The sequence below is a fragment of the Hyperolius riggenbachi genome, chromosome 11 (genome assembly GCF_040937935.1).
Source record: "Hyperolius riggenbachi isolate aHypRig1 chromosome 11, aHypRig1.pri, whole genome shotgun sequence".
NCBI lineage: Eukaryota > Metazoa > Chordata > Amphibia > Anura > Hyperoliidae > Hyperolius > Hyperolius riggenbachi.
The window spans coordinates 170,457,454-170,479,825 of record NC_090656.1 but is presented as its reverse complement, the minus strand read 5'-3'; positions in this window follow the sequence as shown (position 1 = coordinate 170,479,825).

Here is a 22,372-nt window from a genome sequence, read left to right as displayed (position 1 = left end):
TGTCAGTTCACGGAGGGTGTCTCCGTGAACACCCTGCGAGCCGCCGATCGTGGCTCGCAGGGTAAATGTAAACACACGGGGAAGATCTTCCCCGGTGTTTACATGTATACGGCGCTGCTGCGCAGCAGCGCCGTGGCGGAGATCGGCGATCCCCGGCCTCTGATTGGCCGGGGACCGCCGGCACCTGATAGGCTGAAGCCTATCCCATCAGGCGCAGGACGGAATTCCGTCCTGCGCCGCTCACAGGGGGAGGTAGAGGGAGGGAAGGGGAAGGCGGCCAGGAAGCGCTGCGGAGGGGGGCTTTGAAGAGAGTCCCGCAAGCGCAAGCAGCCGGCGGCGATCAGACCCCCCCAGCAGGACATCCCCCTAGTGGGGAAAAAAGGGGGGAAGTCTGATCGGCCTGGCTGCTAGCTGATCGGTGCTGCGGGCTGGAGAGCCCACGCAGCACCGATCAGCAAAACCACCCGGTATCCGGAAGTGGTTAATATTGATGATTTTGGCATACAGCTCATGAAAACCCAAAATTTCTATCTCAAAAAATTAGCATATCACGAAAAGGTTCTCTAAACGAGCTATTAACCTAATCATCTGAATCAACTAATTAACTCTAAACACCTGCAAAAGATTCCTGAGGCTTTTACAAACTCCCAGCCTGGTTCATTACTCAAAACCGCAATCATGGGTAAGACTGCTGACCTGACTGCTATCCAGAAGGCCATCATTGACACCCTCAAGCAAGAGGGTAAGACACAGAAAGACATTTCTGAACGAATAGGCTGTTCCCAGAGTGCTGTATCAAGGCACCTCAGTGGGAAGTCTGTGGTAAGGAAAAAGTGTGGCAGAATATACTGCACATCGAGAAGAGGTGACCGGATCCTGAGGAAGATTGTGGAGAAGGACCGATTCCAGACCTTGGGGGACCTGCGTATCCCAAATAAGCACCCCTCATTATAGCCAGATGTGCCCCCAGGATTAGCGCCCCCACCCCATTATTGCATATGTGCCCCCAGCATTAAGTTATGTCCCTCAGGACCAACAGATGTGCCCCCCATTATAAAATCCCCCACCCCATTACCCTGATGGGCCCCAATAATAATTTCAACCCCACCCCCCTTCAGATTTGGATCCCCCCACCCTGTTATGGGCAGCCAGATTTGCCCCCCCCCCCTTACCACTATGCACCCCCCCCCGGCCAGATGGTTAAAAAAAAAGCCCCTGCAAGATGAATATCTCACCTTACCTGGTTCCTGCGATCATCCTGCAGCTCCAGCCTCCATTCTCCGCGGTGCACTCAGCCTTCTGATGCCGAACATCCGGGTCCCGGCTTGATGACGTCATCAAGCCGGGACCCGGACATTCAGCGTCACAGGGCTGAGTGAAGAGTGGTGAATGGAGGCTGGAGCTGCAGGATGATCTCAGGAACCAGTTCATCTCGCAGGGTCATTTTTTTTACGATCCGACCACGGAGGGGGAAAAATGAATGATCACGCTGTTTGCTACAGCGGTGATCGTTCATCCGCGCAGGGAGGGGGGGGGGGTCACTAATTGGCTACAAGGGAACATGTTCCCTTTTGCCAATTAGTAAGGCAGCCGACAGTGCTGGGGGGGGTGCTCTGAAGCGCACCTGTTCCTGCACAACAGGGCTGCAAGGAGGTCAGTATATCTACGTCGCTGTGGCTTGGAGGGTGCCACAGCTGACGTAGATATACTGTAGGGGAGGGGAAAGTGGTTAAAGAGGCACTACAGCGAAAAACTGTAAAATTTAAAATATGTGCAAACATATACAAATAAGAAGTACATTTTTTCCAGAGTAAAATGAGCCATAAATTACTTTTCTCCTATAATGCTGTCACTTACAGTAGGTAGTAGAAATCTGACAGAAGTGACAAGTTTTGGACTAGTCCATCTCTTCATAGGGGATTCTCAGCAAGGCTTTTATCCTTTATAAAGATATTCCCTAAAAAGGATTTAAACAAGGATGCTGGCCAGCTTCCCTGCTCCCTACACAGTTTTTTGGCAGTTGGACAGAGCAACTGCCATTCACTAAGTGCTTTTGAAAATAAATACTGTATATCCCTGAGAATCCCCTATAAAGAGATGGACTAGTCCAAAACCTGTCACTTCTCTCAGATTTCTACTACCTACTGTAAGTGACAGCGACATAGGAGAAAATAATAATAATTTATGGCTCATTTTACTCAGGGAAAAATGTACTTCTTATTTGTATATGTTTGCACATATTTTAAATTTTACAGTTTTTCGCTGTAGTGCCCCTTTAAGTATTTTCTTGCTTGCTGGTGGCTTAACCTCCTAAGCGATATGGACGAGCTCCAGTGCATTACAGTCGGAGGGGATAGCATGGCCCTGGGAGATTTTTTAAATTTTTTTTATTTTGTACATCATGTAGCTAGCGCTTGGCTAGCTACATGTGTTGTCTGCCGCCGCTCACCCCCAATCCACCCCCCCCCCCCCGTTTGCCGCGATCGGTGGCGTTATATGTACCGCCGCCGGAGCCCACGCTGGCATAGCCTCTTCCATCACCATCAGGCGTCGCTATGGCAAGGATCGGGACTGCGTATGAGGTCAAGACGTCATGTCTGATTGTCGCCATAGCGACGACCAAAGCTGAATGAAGTTACGGCTCTCGCTGGATCCCGGAGCGGTAAATATAGCTGCCAGCAATTGGGGGCGGGACACATATAGCTAGCCTAGTGCTAGCTACAGGATTTAAAACAAATTTAAAAAAAAATAAAAATAGCCCTCCCACGGACGAAAGTCTGCAACACTTGAACGCCAGGGAGGTTAAAAGCCATTTTTATTGACAAGTTTGAAAATATCACCTAGGAGAAAACTCAGGAGAAAAAATGAATTGCATATGGGCCTCAGTCTTATGGTGGACTGGGTGGAGGTTGGGGAGCTGCATGATATAATTAAAGCAAACCTTAAGTGAAATTAAATTGTATCTATAATAAATTATTTTGTATTATGATGGAGGTGCTTAGTCTCATTTTTTCCAGACATTAGGCACATTATATACCTAATGAAGTGGAAGTGTTAGCCCACGAAATGTCTTGCGTCGAGCTCAATAAACTTTTTGATTTATTACAGCTGTTGTGGTTCTCAAGTCCACTCTTCCCTCCATTTTCTGTAGTTTAAATTATTTTGTTCATTTTGTTTAAAGAGAATCTGTATTGTTAAAATCGCGCAAAGTAAACATACCAGTGCGTTAGGGGACATCTCCTATTACCCTCTGTCATAATTTCGCCGCTCCTCGCCGCATTAAAAGTGGTTAAAAACAGTTTTAAAAAGTTTGTTTATAAACAAACAAAATGGCCACCAAAACAGGAAGTAGGTTGATGTACATTATGTCCACACATAGAAAATACATCCATAAACAAGCAGGCTGTATACACCCTTCCTTTTGAATCTCGAGATCATTTGTGTGTTTCTTTCGCCCTGCAGTTCTCATGCACTGAAGTTTCAGGCTGCTCGTTTCTTCCTGCAAACAGCTTTGCCTTTGTCTGTAATTCCTCAGTATGTGAAAGCCCAGCCAGCTCAGAGGACGATTTATCCAGGTTGTAAAAGATAAGAGAGAAGAGTGAAGCTGCCCTAATCTAAATAATACACAGGCAGTGTGCATAGAGGGGCCAGGAAGGGGGAGTTCATAGCAGAACCACAACACTGAAGAACTTGGCAGCCTTCCAGACACAGGCTGACAAGTCTGACAGGGGAAAGATACATTGATTTATTACAGAGACTGTGATAGTAGAAAGTGCTGCAGTAAGCCAGAACACATTAGAATAGCTTTTGGAACTTGTAGGATGATAAAAAACAGGATGCAATTTTTGTTACGGAGTCTCTTTAAAGAGAACCTGAGGTGGGTTTCTGCAATCAATATTAGTACACAGAGGCACATTTTGCATACTATCACCAGCATCTGTGTCCTTATAGTGTATATCCGGGCTCCCCCTGTGCTCTGCTGTCCCCTTTTATAAAAACCGCCAGGCTAGCAACACATAGATTGTTTCTAGTCAGCTGTTTACATTCAGGCTGCCACTCACCGCCACTTCCTGTATAGCGCGGCTCCCCGCCTGCATCACTTCTGCGAGCTGCGCTATACAGGAGGTGGGGGAGTGGTGGTGAGTGGCAGCCTGAATGTAAACAGCCGACTAGCAACAATCTGTGCGTTGCTAGCCTGGCGGTTTGTATAAGGGGGGACAGCAGCGCAAGGAGGGAGCCTGGGGGAACACTGTAAGGACACAGAGGCTGGTGATAGTATGCAGAATGTACCTCTGTGTCCTAATATTGATTGCAGAAACCCACCTCGGGTTCTCTTTAAGCCTGTCTGGTGGGATGACTTACTGTTCTTTGTAATTGTCCAGCCTAGGTGAACTAGAAAATCAGGCTTGCAGAGTTTCGTTAATAAAGGACTGTAGATTAAAGATATTCTGCAGAGGATGCAAGTTCTGTACATGAACACACACTAATAGACTTAACCTCCCTGGCGTTCTATTAAGATCGCCAGGGAGGCTGCGGGAGGGTTTTTTTTTTAATAAAAAAAAAACTATTTCATGCAGCCAACTGAAAGTTGGCTGCATGAAAGCCCACTAGAGGGCGCTCCGGAGGCGTTCTTCTGATCGCCTCCGGCGGCCAGAAGTAACACGGAAGGCCGCAATGAGCGGCCTTCCGTGTTTCGCTTACCTCATCGCCATGGCGACGAGCAGAGTGACGTCGTGGACGTCAGCCGCCTCCGATCCAGCCCTTAGCGCTGGCCGGAACTTTTTGTTCCGGCTACGCTGGGCTCAGGCGGCTGGGGGGACCCTCTTTCGCCGCTGCATGCGGCGGATCGCCGCGCTGCAGCGGCGATCAGGTAGCACACGCGGCTGGCAAAGTGCCGGCTGCGTGTGCTGCTTTTTATTTGAGCCAAATCGGCCCAGCAGGGCCTGAGCGGCAGGCTCCGGCGGTACTGGACGAGCTGAGCTCGTCCAGACCGCTCAGCAGGTTAAAAAAGTGTTCACTATGAGTACTTCCACTGTTTCTTATTATATTAAAACTTATCCTCATAAATGCCTGGCACACATCATGCAATTTACCATCAGATAGGCGGATCGAATCAATTATTTCGGACAAGTAAATCAGAAAAATGATTGGAAATCAGATTGAACCTATCGGAAATAATCATTTTGACCCGTTTATCTGATGGGAAATTGCATGATATGTACCAGGCATTAGGTTGCTAGGAGCGAGAAATTAGATTAAATTCCCATTTCCTGATCAGGAATGACTGATTTTTTGATACATTTTTATGAAAAGGATGTAGGATAAATTAGATCTATAAATCAAGGATTTGCTAGTCAATTTTCAGAAAGATTTAAAAAAAATTTTAAATTGGGGAAAAATGAACACGTGTACATTGGTCAGATTTTTAAAACATTGCAATCATTTAGAACATTTAATTACAAGTGGGAGGCACAGACTAAACCACTCTGAGAAGATTACAGCCTGTAGCAATCACAGTCTGTGGTGCAGGAAGAGGCTAGTTTCTGGGCTCCTGAACAGGCACTTTAAAAGGCATTTATTTTATACCAGCTGATAACCGACAGCCAAAACCAAGCCCTACGCTGCTTTTTTTTTAGTAAACCTAAATTTACCACTGGCCTTTGCACTTGTTATTAAAACACTGCCCATTCAAGTGAATGGGCAGAGCCTGTGCGCGAAAGCCACATTCTGACCCTGATTTTTCCAGTCGTTTTAGTTGATCACTTGCTACTGCATCTCCGTGTCCCCCTGCAGGGGTGAAAAAATGCTGGAAGCTGCCGTAAGCTTTCAAATGTTTTTCTGCTTGCCAGTGGTATACAGACACTTGAACTTATTAATGGCAGCTGGAGATCACATCTTTGGAGACTCTACCCAAGTGAGGCTGATGCTGCAGAGCCTACAGGGACGGGTGAGATCTCTCCATTTACTGTATACTCATGTCTATGGACAGACACTGCTTAATGTAAAGTCCTTTACTCCCCTAGTCACCCACAAATAATAGACCATGGAATACCAGTCAGGTAAAAACCGGTATTAGTGTACATGAGTGGTTGTACGGTGAGGCCAGTGTGAAAGGGGGTGTGGGAGCGTTGTAATGCACAGGAGTTGTTTTTAGATAGTTTTAAAGTGTCATTTTTCTATGTATATTTAACAAAAGGTTTTTACAGGATAAGATATCACTGAAGTGGTGGTCAATAACTTGAATTTAATGCTTTTCTGGGCGCTTGCAGAAAAGCATATGAATAACAAATAATAACATGCCAGCAAAAGACTGTGTGAACCGGCCTTTACAATATGAAGTTGGCTATGACCTTTTTGTCAAAATGTTACTTTACAGCCAGGGTGACAGCGTTTGATGTACGACGCACCTCCCTGATGGCACACCTTCTTGATCATGCTCCTGCGTCCAAAAGCAGTGCGCTTTGTTAAGCATACGCACTATGTTAAGCCTCATAGCAGCACATGCACAGAATACTCCCGCTTTCGGGCCAGTGCATGAGTTGTAGTGTGCAACTTAGTAACAGGTTGAACAGCGCATCGAGGAAGATGGTCGAGATGACAGTGAGGAACCTTCAAGCCTAGGGGTGCTGGAAGAAGTCCCAGGTTAGTAAAACAACACTATTTATGTTTACCTCAGGTATCCATTAAAGAGAACCTGAAGTGAGAGGCATATCAAGGCTCTTTATTCCCTTATTAACACTCTTAGTTGTCTGGCTGTCATGCTGAGATGTTTTTGAGTAACACACCTGCAACAAGCATGCAGCAGTGGAGTCACACCACAGTCAAGACATCTGATCATTCAGGGCCAGAGACTTAAAGGGAACCTGAAGCAAGGAACATTATTTAAAATAAACACATGACGTAGCTGCAAATGAATATTCCATACTAACCTCTCCGACAGTTCCTCTCAGAAGCTCACCATTTTCTCCATACAATGATCGCTTCCAGTTGAGACAATATTTTGTCAGTACTGAAATATACCAGTTGCTGTCAGTTATATACCAGTTGCTGTCAGTTATACATCAGCAGCTGTCAGTTACAACTGAATGTGCAAGGTGATGTCCATGTTTCCCTATGGCTCAAGTGGGTGTTATTACAGTTTAACAGTGTAAATGTACAAGGAAGGATCCGCAAACCAGAGCAGGATGAGGTAAAAAAAAAGGCTGAAAAGGTTATTTGAAAAAATCCACAGACAAGACAATAAAATCACAGGATCAACACGTATCAGGCCTACCATCTGCCCTAGGTCGTAGTTAAAAGTGAACCTGTACAAGAGGAAATTTATATGAGACCAGGGGAGAGGAAACTCCACCCCCGGGGACACACAAACCGCCTCCTAAAGAGACATACATCCCCAAAGAATACAATATAAAGATACAATAATAACATTGAAAATGTCATATAAAAAGATGTAAAAAAGCGTTATCACTGACATACTATGAAGTTGGAAATGGACAGGAAAGGAGAGAGGACAGCAATGGCAATTCACATAGATTATTGGCTAGGCACAATATGTATGATTAGGGAGAGGAAAAAAGGGCCTCAATATGTATAAACTAAACTCAGGTCCCATCTCTTATTTAAACCCTGTGGTATACGGGTACCTAACCTATGAATCCAAAAAGCTTCACGCTTCAAAAGCAATCTCTGCAAACAGGGGCGTAACTAGGCCCCACCGGGCCCCCCTGCAGATTTTCTGAGCGGGCCTCCCCCGGGGCCCGCTCGCGGCCGTTTTGTGGGTGCTGGAGGGGTGGCAGCATGAGGGGAAAGCCTTGCCCACAGTCGGCGGGGAGAGGGGTAGTTTCCCCCCTCTCCCTCACCTCGGGGCTCTCCCCTCTGCGCTCCCCTCCAGCTCATAAGTGTCTGTGGGGCTGTGGTGGGCAGCGAGCGGCGGGCAGATACATACCTGCTTCCGTGCGTTCCATCGGAGACTTCTCCCTCTAGCGGCTGACGTCAGAAGTGACGTCAGCCGCTAGAGGGAGAAGTCTCCGATGGAACGCACGGAAGCAGGTATGTATCTGCCCGCCGCTCGCTGCCCACCACAGCCCCACAGACACTTACGAGCTGGAGGGGAGCGCAGAGGGGAGAGCCCCGAGGTGAGGGAGAGGGGGGAACTACCCCTTTCCCCGCCGACTGTGGGCAAGGCTTTCCCCTCATGCTGCCACCCCTCCAGCACCCACAAAACGGCCCCGAGCGGGCCCCAGGGGGGGGGGCGGGCCCCCCCGCGGGCGCAGGGGCTGCAGGGCCTATTCCTACGCCCCTGTCTGCAAATCACATCCCCTAACTGGACAAATCACCCGCTCCACCCCCTGGAAAGCAAAGGAAGAAAGATCCCTCATGTACTGTTTCAAAGTGTTTGGAAACCGCAGATTTGCTAAAAGTATTCCAATTGGTGCCACGATAGTGTTCCGCTATGCGGGCTCTGAGATGACGGGTGGTACATCCCACATATTGTATACGACATGTCATGCAGGAAATAACGTAAATCGTGTATTTAGTATCGCAGTTCACATACTGCTTGATACTAAAACTTTTATTATGTGCAAAGGAAAATATCGAATTACTTTTTTTGTGGCACTGGCAATAATTGCATGTGGAGAACCCGCAAGGGTAGGAACCCACTGTGGCTAACCATGTCGTAGTGCGGGAGAGGAGGGAGACCGAAAGAGACTGGGTGAAAGGATGGACCCTAGGGTACGGGCCCTCCTGGCAGAAAAACGACACCCTCTATCCAGGATGGTTTTAAGTTCTGTATCCGGATACAGCACAATTTTTTTAAACTCAAGGCCGTAGCTGGTAACAAAAGTGACCCGATCTTCTCCGGCCTCTCTCCCCACCCTGCTTCTCAGTGAATCTGAACGTTGTCTCTTGGTGCCCTTCCCACGCCCAACTGTCTTCCAGTATAGCCTCTTTGTTTGAGTCTGGTCTCCACCAAGTTACACTCCCGTTCAAGATCAATCGGATCCGAACAATTACGCGCAGCCCTAGTGAATTCCCCCGTGGGGATAGCATTTATGGTGTGTCTAGGGTTGCACGAACTGGCAAGCAGGATGGAATTGCCCGCTGTGGGTTTCCGAAAGGTACGAGTAGTGACTATGTGTGATAAAGAGTCTCCTATGAGAGTAAGATCCAAATAATCAATTTTGATCGGATCTGAACTCATAGTAAATTTTAAATTAAGATCATTACTGTTGACATAAGTCAGGAAATCACCCAGGAGGGCAGGAGGACCCCCCCACACAGTGTGCTGACCAGGAAGCCGTTATGGGGTAAAGGCCATTTTTAAAATGGAGGACGGAGAATTCCATTGATCACAGTGGACAAACAGTACACAGGAGAAGAGAAAGAGATTGAGTAGTAGACTACACAGGAGGGAAGTATGACCGGTGTATGGTTATTTTGACTTTTTATTTTCAGTTCAGATTCTCTTTAACCATTTATCGGCATTGTAACATATTAAAACGTCATGCATTACTCTGTTAATGGCAACATGACGTTTTAATACGTCGCGCGTTCCTGCCGCTGCTCCGCACGTGTGTGTGCCGCAACCGCCGCCGTTTTCGTCTGGTTTCCGCGTTGAGCAATTGGGGAAGAGGTCCTCAACCCAATCGCAATGCCGGGAGTGAATGGACGTGACCGCGAACAGCGGCCGCATCCATTCATGAAACAGGAAGCCGTCACATTGTATTTAAATGTACAAAAAAAAAAAAAGTGAACATTTCCTATATCGGGAAAATGTTCACCAGCGCCATCTTGTGGCCAAAAAGTCAAATGACACCTACAGACACATACATACTTTACCAATACTAATAAAATGAATAACTTGCTTTCCCAAAGCCCCCCCCCCCCCCCTAATTAAAAAAAAAAAAACTCATAAAAAAATCAGTTAAAAAAATGCATAAATCGTTGCTTTAGGGGCTCAGCTTTTTAAATCTATATTTTATGATGGGAAATTACTTTTACTTTACTACTTAGGGGCTTGTAATTGTGGACCAGACAAAAGAAAGACAAAACTAAAAAATAACACCTATATTTCAAAATAATATATTGTCGCCGTACATTGTGATAGGGACATAATTTAAACGGTTTAATAATCGTAACAACTGGGCAAATAAAATGTGTCTGTTTTATCCACAGGAGAACGTTTACTTTTAAAACTATAGAGGCCGAAAACTGAGAAATAATGATTTTTTCCCCATTATTTTCTTATTTTTCCCGTAAAACACATTTAGAACACAATAATTCTTAGCAAAATGTACTACCCACAGAAAGCCTAATTGGTGGCGAAAAAAAACGAGGTATAGATCATTTTCTTGTGATAAGTAGTAATAAAGTTATTAGGGAATAAAATGGAGGAGCACTGACAGGTGAAAATTGCTCTGGTCCGTTAGGGTAAAAACCCTTGGGGGTGAACTGGTTAAAGAGACACTTAATTAAAAAAAAAAAAATGCCCGGTTACCTACCTGGGGCTTCTTCCAGCTATCTGAAGTCCTTCTGGTCCCTTGCCATGATTCTGTGCACCGCCATTCCTCTGCTGCCCCCCTCTTTAGTTGGACGACTTAGTGAGTCGATGGTCTTGCTCATCCTCTATCACACTCCCTCGACCAGAAGCCTTCTGCACATGCACAGTAGGAATTTTTGCTTACTGTGCAAGCCGCTTCCGGCTACGGAAGTGCGTTGGAGGAGATACGGTGCCACGCATCCAGGGAGACACAAAGGGAGCCATGCACTGCAGGACGACAATGAGGGACCAGGAAGACTTCAGGGGGCTGGGAGAAGCCCCAGTTAAGTAATTGGGCAATTTTTCTTCCCATTAAAAAGTCTCCTTTAAACTATTAGAGAGAATATCAACACAGAAGTCAGGCAACCAACATTGTTTATTAGAGAAAAAGCTTTCATATTCCTCTCACTTCAGATTCCTTTGAATAAAGTGTACTGTAGCATGATGCTGCAAAATAGCTAGGGCCTTGTGACAATCCAGCCCCGCAATCCCGCCTAATCTGCTCCCGTTAGCGTACGCAGGAAGTATGGTGAGCAGAATGACAAAGACCGCTTGCTGGATCGTCAGAAGAAGGTAGTTAATGCGACAGAGCGTGCCAATCCCATCGAATCTGCTCCCATTAGCACACGCAGGAAGTACGGTGAGCAGACTAACAAAGATTGATTGCGCAGCTGCCGACAATATTTAATGTGACAATCGCTCACCAATCCCGTATTACTAGGCCACTGTTGCCATGCAGGTTTCATGCACCAGAGACTTCTGGAGGCAAATTCACTGTGTGCGTAGTAAACGGTTAAGATTAGTGGGAGGTGCCCATACATGTACAATCACGGTTGTATGTACAATCGGTAAACTAAAAATATCGATTTTTCACTGGAAATCGGGTAAATTCACTGCCACCACTCTCCGATTGAAAGGGCGAAGAGACCCAAACGCTATCATAATACGGTAGCCAGCCCAATCCCGTTCAACATGCTCCAGTCACCGTTCGGGGAATAGCCACTTCCGAAGGCTTAAAGACTGTGAGCAATGTGACGTTTAAAGAAAGGTTACTGGGTCCATATGTAATGCAATCTCGACTGTATGTCTAATCGAGAACTAAAGTTATTGATTTCGCCCAGGAAAATCGGGTACTAGCTAATCCTAGAGGGAAGAAATGGTTATTTACAACCTAGCTAGCAAATCAACAATTATAAGAAAATCATAAAACAATGCAGTAGTATGACTGACTCTTCAGAGGGCAGATTCGTTGTAGCAACAATCGGATGACCAGAACAGGCACAAGACTGAACGATAAAATCGTTAGTTTTATTCGAAAAACGACATACACGTAGCATACTTTAGCCCACAGGTAAATATACCTGTCCGGCAGAACAGATTGGTTTGATAGAAAGAGAATAGAGATGAAAAGAAACAGAATGTCTTAATGTACAGTTCAAATACCGTTATTGGAAGTCCATGTGACAATCAAAGTCCAGAATGGCCGATTGCCATGTGGCCTGAGGCCTTTGTGAGAAATAATCCAAGATGGAGGTTTTGGCCTGTGTCCCTGCGGGCTGTCGATTGATGTTAATTCGACGTCAGATTAAAGGTGAAGGAACCTGGACTCAATGTGTTTTGTTCCTCACTGTAGGTGGAAGGAGTTATAACACTTTCACAAGTCCAGCCTTGGGAGGTTGGAACAGGGCTGTTCTGTCCTCAAAGATCCCAAAAGTGGCAGGATTCTGGTTCTGCCTGTCTTTGGGTGCACGTAGGGTCAATGAAAACCTAGACTGTATATTCGCAATCAGCATAATTTTAGGAATCATTTGGTACTAAAAATGAGGACCAGATATGACTCATAACAGTTTTTTTACTTCTCCCCTTTGTAGCCTGGGTTTGGAAGCATCTAGCTTTTCCAAACTCTCTCAGCACCGGCACCAAGTTGAACCTCAGAACTTGTGCAATTTTCAGTGGCCTAGGAACTTTCTATGCCATGAATTATGAGGAAAATGTGGAGAACATATGAATATTGGGCATCCCAGGGTCACATGGGGATCAGCTGTTTCAAGGCCTTAGTCAGCTGGGAGATGGATTCTTTTGATCTCTCAGGACATGGGGCCAGGTGACAAACCCTGCTGAGATTGGTGCCTACAGGTCTCCAGAAAGAGGCCTTTTATGGAATTTTGTCAAGCTTACCATGAAAAGATTCCTCCAGCCCTTTTGGAGAATGAGAAATACAGATTATTTGAACTGTCATTTTGGTATTTGCAATGAAACGTGCGTTTATCGCTCACATGACGTATACGCGGTTTTCTCGGGAACCGCAGAGCGTCACAGGCCTGATTCACCATTCGGTGCTAACCCAGTTAGCATGCTCAAAGGCTTTGGGCGTGCTAACTAGGGTGCTAAGTAGTTAGCACCAAGAAACGTGAATCAGCTCGCACACAAAGTCCAGTGCACGTGAAATGTCGCTATGTGGTGCGACGAAAACGGCGCACTTGATGCGACTATAAGGGTGCATTGGGTGCGACCTTAACGTCGCATAGTGCTAGTTAGCACGCACAAAGTGTTTTTAGGTCTGAAGAGGGGCTTTTCACAAGCGTGCTAACAGCACCGCTTTGTGACTCAAGCCCCAAATAGGGAAGGGGTCTGAACCATTCAAGAATGCGCTCTTTGGAGGACCAGTCACGGTCTGAACAACATATAAGGATGCATATTGCAGCCATAACAGACAATGCAATCACTTTTGGCCCCAGTATGTCTGGATAATGATATATTACAGTAGCAACACTTGCCAAATAAGCTTTTATGTAATGAATGTATGTATCGCATACACCCTAAAATTAATATATAGCAATTGCACACTGCCACTCTGATTATTTTGGGCTTGACTTTAATAGCACAGCTGCCCTGTATCTGGTTGTAGGACAGCCAAGGGCTATGTAATATTTTTTTCTCTGTATATTCTGATGTATATAGATGTGCCTCTGGCTTTCAGTATAATGAACCAATTCAACCAAAGAGGACTTGCACTTCGCCTAGAAACTAGAGTATCTTTTCTTTCAACATACTTGGAGTCTATGTTTAACTTTGAGGCCTCTTTTACAGTGCGACGTTAAAGTCGCACGTTAGAAAATGTTCCAACGCAGACTAACGCACAGCAATGCAAAGTCTGTGCGACATTCACAGTGCAAACGTTGCGTTGTGTGTAACGTGTAGCAATGTTTAGAAAGTGCTGCATGCTGTGCGTTTAGCAATACATTTGCTGCGTTATGTGTGTTGCACATGCTCAGTAATGTTTTTTTTTTTTTTTTTAACTGTAACATGCACCGTTTTCGTGCCATCAGTATGCAACGAAAACGGCGCACCAAGAGACACATAACGTAGTACAAAATAACGTCCAATTTTATAACCTACATGCGCTAGGGGCACGTTGTGCGACTTTAACGTCGTCGCATCAAACGCACCGTCCCACTGTGAAAGAGGCCTTATAGGTAAAGCAGGCCATGCACACATGCATTTTCCATGTCGATTTCCAGTAGATTGAATCATTCTGAATCTATTGCACAACATCTAACATCGACTGAAACAGAAAAACGATTGAAATGATTGATCTGACAGGGTGGAAAATCTCACTCGATCAGGTGAAGAGGAGACGTGGCAGTAGATCTACAACCCATAGCGTTGCACTGCATTGAGCTGAAATCTATTAAAGTCTCAGTCAGGGAACACACATAGGCCATCATTCATAAAACTATGTTCTGTAAAAAAATCCAGGCGGGAAAATACCGCATTCGGTATTTTAGACTTCTGTGTGCTAATTTATAAAAATGTTTACAGTTGCGATAGAAGTTGGGTGATTTCCCAAACTAGGCTGGCGGTAAAACGAGAAGCTGCCTTAAGGCTCATACACACATCAGACTATAGTCTTTGGAAAATGAAAGATCACAGACCAATCTTACCACCCTTCATGTAGTATGAGAGCCATACCTACACAGTCTTTTCTATGGAGCTGAACTCCACATCAGACAGAAATCTTTGCAAGATGCTGCACACACAGATGCTGTACAGACACAAAAGATCAGTATCTGCAAAAGATCTGTTCCTGCCAAAAATCCATTCCTGCAAATTGCAATGATAGTCTATGATATCTGCAGATCCTCATACACACATGATTTAACTGATATTCAGCTGCAGATCAAGCAATCATCCGCAGATCTGAAAATCCATCCTGGTGGATCTGACCTGCAGATGAATGTCAGTTAACCTCCTTGCCGGTTCAATTCCTCCGGAAGCAAGGAGGCAGCGCAGGAGGGTTTTTTTTTTTTTTTGTCTTTTTTTAAATCATGTAGCGATACATGATAGCTGCTGAGCGGCGGCATCCCCCCACCCACTCCGATCGCCTTCGGCGATCAGAGTAAGCAGGAAATCCCGTTCAGAACGGGGATTTCCTGCAGGGCTTCCCCGGTCACCATGGCGACGGGGCGGGATGACGTCATAGGGAATCCCGATCCGCCCCTCAACGCTGCCTGGCACTGATTGGCCAGGCAGCGCAGGGATCTGGAGCGGGGGAGCGACTCGGCGCGGCGGATCGGCGGCGATCGGAAGTTACAAGCAGCTAGCAAAGTGCTAGCTGCTTGCAACAAAAAAAATTATGCAAATCGGTCCAGCGGGGCCTGAGAAATCCTCCTGCGCAGGTTACCCCGAGCTGAGCTCGGGATAACCGGCAAGGAGGTTAAATCATGTGTGTATGATGATCTGCAGATTTCATAGACTATCATTGCAATTTGCAGGAATGGATTTTTGGCAGGAACAGATCTTTTGCAGCTACAGATCTTTTGAGTGTGTGCAGCATGTTTGTGTGCAGCATCTTGCAAAGATTTTTTTTTCTGATGGGGAGTTCAGCTCCATAGAATAGACTGTGTAGTTATGGCTCTCATACTACACGAGGGGTGGTAAGATTGGTCTGTGATCTTTCATTTTCCAAAGACTATAGTCTGATGTGTGTATGCACCTTAAGTTGATACATTTTCTCCATGCAAAGACAGCGTTAAATAAAAAGGGGCATCCCCAACTTACAATTAGATGTGCATATTTTTTTTTTTAAACTGCCTCCGTTTGCCCTGAATCTGCTTTGAATCTGTCTATAATGGCCCATACTCATGGGCGGCAAAAGTGGCCTGTCGCCAGCATACGTGAGCGTGTGGGCGACAGGCCGGCGACAGCTCCTCGCCAGGTCCCTCCGCGTACACACGCGGAAGAGGGACCAGCGGCGTGACGGAAGATGTCGCCGACGTTCCTCCTCCCCCCGCCGGAAGCTCTGCATACCTCAATGGAGGTTGCTGTCGCTAGTCCGCGTACTCACGCGGACTAGCGACAGCTGCGGCAGAGTTGCGTCGGCGACTGTCGCCAGGCGATTGAACATTTCAATCGCCTGGCGACATCAGCGGCGGGTGACAGTTCGGGGTGCGCGCCCGTTCAACGGCCCATACTCACGGGCGACCTGTCGGCGCAACACGCGCGCCCCGCGTGTTGCGGCGACAATTGTAGCCCGTGAGTATGGGCCATTAGTCTTTCTAAACAATCTACTTAATTGCTACTGCTTAGAAGAACTTCAAGAAATGTTACACATGCAGGCTTTCTGATGTAAAAAAAAAAACATATGAAAAATAGGTACCCAAGAGGAAAAAAAACAACAAAACAAAACAAAAAAAAAAAAAACACAGCATGGGGTATTCTGGAAAGCCTTTTTGTTCTGCTCTCAGGCCTGGTGCATACCAAAGGAGTTTTTCTGAGCGTTTTGAGTTTTTAAATCTGCTTTATCCTATGTGTCTGTGCACACTGGAGCAATGAGGTTTTGTAAAAAAAACCCATAGCATTACATTGGGAAGAGCTTTTAGAGGTTTCAAAAGCTCTTCCCAATGTAATGCTATGGGTTTTTTTTTACAAAACCTCATTGCTCCAGTGTGCACAGACACATAGGATAACATTAGCAGCAGATTTAAAAACTCAAAACGCTCCAAAAAACTCCTCTGGTGTGTTCCAGGCCTCACAGCTGCTGCCTGGGAGTTCTGTCTCCATTAACTTTGCTGTTAAATATCCACATGCTTGTCACCTCTTCAAAGCAAGCGGTATTCTTCGTCCCAATACCGCCTGCTCTAATCTTTATGAATTGACATTTAGTGACGTGTTGAGATAATCACAGCACAAGGTGGTAATTTACCTCACTGCTCAGGAATTTCAGCTTTTCATGCTGTAACAGCTTTTATGAATTGACATTTTGCTAAGTGGTCAGTAAAGTCACCTGTTTTCAGCATTACCACATGCTTTATGAATCATAGCCTTAGCAGAATTGCATGCGATTTCCCCATAGAACATAGTGGAAACCGCATGCAATTCTGCTAAGTGTGTTCCCTGCCTCAAGGCAGAGAGGCAGAGTCCAAACTCTTGCTTATCAAATAAAAATGTAGCCTTTATTTCAGCAACTGACATAAGAAATGAAAGCAAAACTATGCAAGAAACCATAAACTTCAGCTCTGCCGAGCTTCTTACCTGTCCTGTGTTCTTTATAAGTCACTGGTTTGGGAATAATCCTGTCTTTGGGGGTGTACCATATTAGACCAGAGAAACAAGCATGTGCCTCAGCCGCTTCTGTGGTGAGCTTCTCCACTGCACAGCACACACTGCCCCCCTGAGCCACACACTCACTCACTCCCAGCCTGCACCTGCAAGCTGTCCAGACATTAACAAAACCTGGTCCATGGACTTGGAAATCCACCCCACCCTACTTATGAGGATTCCCAGTGAAACCAGCCCCAGTGCACGTTTTAAAATTAGATAAAGGGCTCTATTCATAAAAAATTTGTGCCGTAAAAACTTGTGGAGGGAAAATACCGCATCAGTATTTTAGACTTCTGGGTGGGCATTCATAAAAATGTTGGCAGCTGCGATGCAAGTGCGGAGATCTCCCGCTGAAGGCTGGCGGTAAGCTGTCGGAAGGCATGCGGAGACACTTAAAGGATACCGCAACTGAAAATAAGATTGCGGCAGTGTGTGGGGGAGTATAAGTAAATACCTTTAGCTCCTCCTGCCCCCCTCCGTCTGTTGCCGTTCCTCTAATAACTCTCCCGGTGTCCGGCGACTTTGTTGACCTATAACCTGGACATACTGCGCCCTGTGCGCGCAGTATGTCATCCCCACTTCGCTTCTGGCCGGCGCATAGCGTCCGGCTCAGAAGCACGCCGATTCCTCGGCCTCCCCTGGACTGCGTGTGCACATGTGACGCTTAGAGTAATGGAGCGCACACACAGCCTAGGGGAAGCAGAGGAATCGGCGTGCTTCTGAGCCGGACGCTATGCGCCGGCCAGAAGCAAAGTGGGGATGACATACTGCGTGCACAGGGCACAGTATGTCCAGGTTATAGGTCAACAAAGTCGCCGGACACCGGGAGGGTTATTAGAGGAACGGCAACAGACGGAGGGGGGCAGGAGGAGCTAAAGGTATTTACTTACACTCCCCCACACACTGCCGCAATCTTATTTTCAGTTGCGGTATCCTTTAAGCCGGCAGAGTCCCTCCGTGCGCTGCTCTCTCTGGGAGGTCTGTCCCATTCACTTGTATGTAATCCGCAGGCTTCTCGCTACATCAGAGGAAGTGGTATTTCCCGTCCACATACCGCTTCCTCTAATCTTTATAAAGGGAACCTGAAGCGAGGTATGCATGGAGAGTGCCATATTTATTTCCTTTTAAACAATACCAGTTGCCTGGCAGTTCTGCTGATCAGGGCTGGTTCTACTACAAGAGCTATTTAAGCACTAGTGATTTTGAAAAGCTCTTGCTAATGCAATGCTATGGGTGATTTGTATAAAATCACATCGCTCAAGTGTGAACACACACATATAGCATTACATAAGCAAGAGATTTTAAAATCACAAGCGCTTAGAAAAAGCTCTTGCAGTGTGAACCATTAACCCATCAGTGATAAATATTGTGCGCGCATACAGAAGTGACGTCAGAGTTTGTTGGGTGATGATTCTGCACAACAACCGTTATCTAACTTTGGCCTCGATTCATCAAGACTTATCGAATTGGTTAACGACAGTTTGGTAAAATACCGAATTCGTTAAGTTGATTTCAAGATTCATCAAATTTATCTACAGCTGTTAGCGAGCATTCGGTAATAATTCGGTAATAATTCGTTAGTGATGCATTAAAACGGAAGAAAGTGCAATTCATGAAAATGAAAGTGGGCGTGGTTTAGCGTTACATTTAGAATTAGTTATCTCCTTCACTGCTCTGTCGTTATTCCTGTCAGATCATTGCTGACAGAGAAGATGGAGCAATTTGAAGTGGTTATGTATCAGCTGAGAGTGATTCAAAGGCGCAGAAGGGCAAGAATAAGGACTACAACCATATCAATTTGCAAGAGAATAGATTTATTTGCTATAACAGGACATCTGCATTTCTCTTGAATCATCTTGTAAGAGAACACAGGCAGTGCCAGGGTTAACTAATTTGCTAGCTGCACTATATTTTTTTAGAAAAGGCTCCTATCAAATTATGGGATTGTCCCAACCACTTACAGAATCCTGGTCCAGGTGTTAAGCACTATTCAGAATGATGCTATGTAGTGCTCAAAGGACTGCCTTTTACCCACAATTCCATGGGAATCTTATGGCCTTGTGTTAAATTACCGCTGTAAAATGGAAATATCGACACGTTACCGAATGGTTAGCGAATCGTTATCGAATTCACACCGAATGAGGAAAAACCTTGATGAATACAACTAGAAATCGCTAAACTTCGAATTCGGTAATTTAACAAACTGGAAAAAGTTATCTCAAAGAGAATGATGAATCGAGGCCAATATCCATACATACTTTTAGAAATAAACTATCATCATTCAATCAGATGTGTCTTGAAAGCTCTGCATTTTTCACCCTTATTGGTCGTTTATCGTTTTATTGTTTGCTGAACGGTGCACTCATCAGGCGGTTCAGCCTCCCAGCTACCGCCCATGAGCGCTATTTGGGTGCAATTTAATTGCAGCCAAATGGCAGCGGTTCTAACACCGCATGTGCCAAGTGCTGACACATGGTGGCGTTACCCGGCAGCAGAGAACAGCGCCTGGGCATGGCTGTGGTTGCACTCAGATGTGACTTTACGAGAGACCGTCTGTCCAGTGCCAGTACCGAGTGCTTACAAGCTCTCGGCCGGTGCAGGAGAGCAGCTGACAGGCGGTGAATTTACTGCCTGTCAGCTGCCCATCTGAAAGAGGCCTTAGAATTGAAATCTATTGAATGAAATGTCTGTATCATGCCATTCCCACTAGTGGCGATTCACCTTTGGGCTAAATTTATACTACGCGTTTTCTGGGCATACCAATTTGCATATCATTGAATGTCGTTTCCATTACATGAAAATTTTTGTACACTGAAAAAATCCAACCTGACAGCAGTTCACTTTTTTCAGCACGCACTCCGGAGCTATTCGCAAGCAACACTTGTCTAGCTGAATTACAGTATCACAAATACCTTGTTTTAAGAAGGCAAATCACACTATGGTCCCGGATGTGATGCATTACATACATTTACGTGTGTTTGGTATCAAAATCTGCACAGAATCTTATTTGTATTCATGTGGGAAAATTCACACATGAATCAGTATATTCTAATGGAGATTCAGTCAGTCGTATTGGGGAGTTTCACTTCTTACTGACTACCAACTGATTTAATCCTATATAATAAACCCCCTGTGTCCCTGTGTCCTCCTCTGTGTTCCTGTATCCATGCTTTTTACCACCATGCATGTGCGGCACGCGGGTGGTCGTTGGGACAGGAGGAAGACAGGGCCAGGGGGGCGGGCATGTGCATGCCGGCGCTGACATGCAGAGGCGGCGGTGACAGGGAGGGAGGGGAGGGGATTGTGAGGGAGGCCTAGAGGTCGTTATTGTAACATGCTTAGGCCTACTAATACCATTATAATAGTCCTTTAGCACACTGAATCTACCTGTTAAAAGGTAATTTCCCTTTGAACCCTACCTACATAAATCCATTTTAACCCTCCTCCCCACCTCTCCTAACTTAAATGTGGTGCCCCTGCTCTCCCCTTCCCCCATACTCACTGGGTCTTCCAGTTTCAGCTATGACGTCACTCTGGGGCTTCTGCCTGATATGCTTCTAGAGGCAAGTCACTGCACTCTGTCCTTCCATAATTACATCTGAGAAGGGGGCATAGTGCTTGCAACACTCGCCCCTCCCTTCTTTATTGGAAGGGAGGAATGGTTGCTACTATGAACATTTTACCTCAGAATATGGAGAGGCGGAAGGGAGGTATCATGGTTTCAGTGGAGAAGAACATCTTTGTTGGAGTGACCAGGGGGTTATTTTGATGTAGTGTGGGTGGCTGTAATGGGAAAGATTTGTAATAGAGCAACCATATGCTGTCCAGGCCAGGTGGTGAGGACATGTGATCTCGAATGATGATGATGAATATCCCCTGAATATAGGATGGGTTTTGGAAGGTGGGGTTGCAGTGTTAAGTTAGTAAGGGAGAGTTTAGTTTAAAGAAAAATCACCATGGAGATGGGCTTTAATGGGGGTGGATGGTTTTCACCTCAGGCCCGGTTCACATTAGCGGTCGCCGTCCGGAATCGCCGTGCCGGAGCCGGACCGCATGCAGAACGGACGGAACGGACGCACGGCATAGCAATGAAAGCCTATGCGTCCGTTCACATGCGTCCGTTTCGTCCGGACCGGATCCGGACCGGATCCGGACTCCGGCATAAGACCCAACATGCGCTATTTTTTGGTCTGGCTCCTCCAGCAGCCGTATCCGGAGCGGAGCCGGACTGCACCATCCGGCCAATACAAACCAATGAGAACCGGAGAGCGCACAACACACTGGCTAAAAATCCGGATGTTCTACCCCACTTCCTATGCGTATTGTAGCGGCGATTTTGGATGGGGACACATGGGCAAGCATTTTGGAGTGGAGCAGCAGTGACTTTAAACGTGCTGGAGATGTTGGCAGTATGTCGGAGGTGGAGGTGAGTGCTAAACAGCAGAGGGCCTGATTCCACAGGTCCACCTTCTGCTGACCTCCCAGACCCCAACATTTTTATTCCTTTTCTACTATCTTTTGCCAAACGGATCCGGATCGCATCCTGATGAACACCTGATGCAACCTGACCGGATCCGGATCGGATCCGGATCAGAACCGTACGGTTCCGATCCGGATGCGGTCCGGATCCGGTCAGGTCATCCGGTCCGTTTGGCAGAGAACCGCAAATGTGAACCGGGCCTATCTCTGAGGCCGGTTTCACACTGGGCATTAGGGTATTCTTTTGTGGTGCAATGCAGGGGATCACATTGCACTGCAACGGCAAAAACAGCCTTCAGGGATTTCCGCATTAATGCGTGGTAATCCCCACCTGGCAACAGGCCAAGCAGGAAGCCAAGCTTTGTAGCGTTTAATTCCTGTGGCTGAAAAGACAAATTGTGCAGAAGTGAATTGACAAAATACACTTGCACGCATACACGGCACAAATATGTGGCCGCTTTAAAATATCTGCGTCACCATAGACTTAATAGACTTCCGGTTTAATGCATGTCTTCACACGTCACTGCTGATGCCTGACAACACACGGATGCGCTCGCGGCAGCTGAGCATCAAAAATGACACTTCCGCCGCAGTACATGCCAGCGCACAGGTATGAAAGGCCTCATAGACTTTCATTGCCGAGCGTTACTGTGTGGTAATGCAATGCGATGAAAAAGCCACAGTGTGCAAGGGGCCTAAGGTACTAAGGTACTAATAAGTAAAAAGAGCACTGGTACAATCAGGCATCAG